Below are 1,233 nucleotides of genomic sequence, written 5' to 3' on the forward strand. Positions count from 1 at the left end.
ATGAGCCAAGGAGACTCAAACCCAGCAGCCATTCCACATGCAGCAGAAGATAATTAAGCAGGAGATGAGAGATGGATGACTCAGCACAACAGATTTGTCCTGGACTGTAGAGACAAAGAGCCTGATGTGCTGGTTGTGGAGGACTCCATGGTGCAGTTAATGCAGCGATATGACCTAAGGCGAGAGCTTCTTCCCCCACTCCAGGCACTGAATTTTGGTATTGGAGGAGATACAACGAGACATGTTTTGTGAAGGCTAAAGAATGGAGAACTGGAGAATATTAAACCTGGTCTTTGTTGTCTGGGTAGGAACCATGAAAATATGGCAGAAGTAGCAATTGGAATCATACAACTTACCAACACAAGGCAGCTACAGGCCAAAATCATTATATTGGGTTTGTTACTTCCAGGTGAGAAGCCCAACTGTTTTGAGGCATAAATAAATAAATAAATAAATAAATAAATAAATAATAAAAATGCCCAGGTTAACCAACTCCTCAAGGTTTCCCTGCCAAAGTCTGCCAATGTGCAGCTCCTGGATACAGATGGGGGCTTTGTGCACTCTGATAGTGCCATCTCCTGCCACCACGTGTTTGATTTTCTGCAAACCCCTCCATGGATTGATCATGCGGTTGACGGAGGAAACACTTGAGGAGAAACAAACCACCATTGCCTGGCTCCCATCAGCGTTAATTGCATCCCAGCCTCCTCAGATCAGTTATGTCAGTGGCACTACAGAATCCTTCCCTTTCTTAAGGCACTCTGCATTGTACAAGTTCCTGCATGTTCATATCCAGTGTTTGAAAGGGAGGAGGGATTTAAACTGGTCCTGTACATAGGTTTGTTTGACACAGGACAAAAATTAGTCGAGGACGATTGTTGTTTAAGTTCATCATTTGAAACCATAAGGGCCTACTAAACAACCCAGCTCTTTTAGTTGCATGTGTGACACCTTCATTGAATTATCGCTTTTACTTAGAACAACATCAAGCCTTGGCACCGAACAAAATGAAGATGCTTTTCTTGGCCTTTCTCTCTGTGGATTATGCCATATATAATAATAATAATCAGAATCACACCTACTTGTGATTGTGTGTGCTCAATCTTGCCTTTAAATCATGTGTTGGTTGTTTTTTTTTTCATGTTTTAAGGATCATAATTTTGCCTTTTGTTTCCATTTTCCTTTACTCATATATATTCTCAATGTTTTAACATATAGCATCAGATTGGGCAT

General features: G+C 41.2%; 1 pseudogene; it reads left to right on the forward strand.

Moving 5' to 3' along the window:
* LOC103297402 (platelet-activating factor acetylhydrolase IB subunit alpha2-like) lies at nucleotides 1-838 on the forward strand (annotated as a pseudogene).
* The last annotated feature ends 395 nt before the right edge of the window (nucleotides 839-1,233 follow it).

Source organism: Eptesicus fuscus, chromosome 15 (genome assembly GCF_027574615.1).
Source record: "Eptesicus fuscus isolate TK198812 chromosome 15, DD_ASM_mEF_20220401, whole genome shotgun sequence".
Classification (NCBI taxonomy): Eukaryota; Metazoa; Chordata; class Mammalia; order Chiroptera; family Vespertilionidae; genus Eptesicus; species Eptesicus fuscus.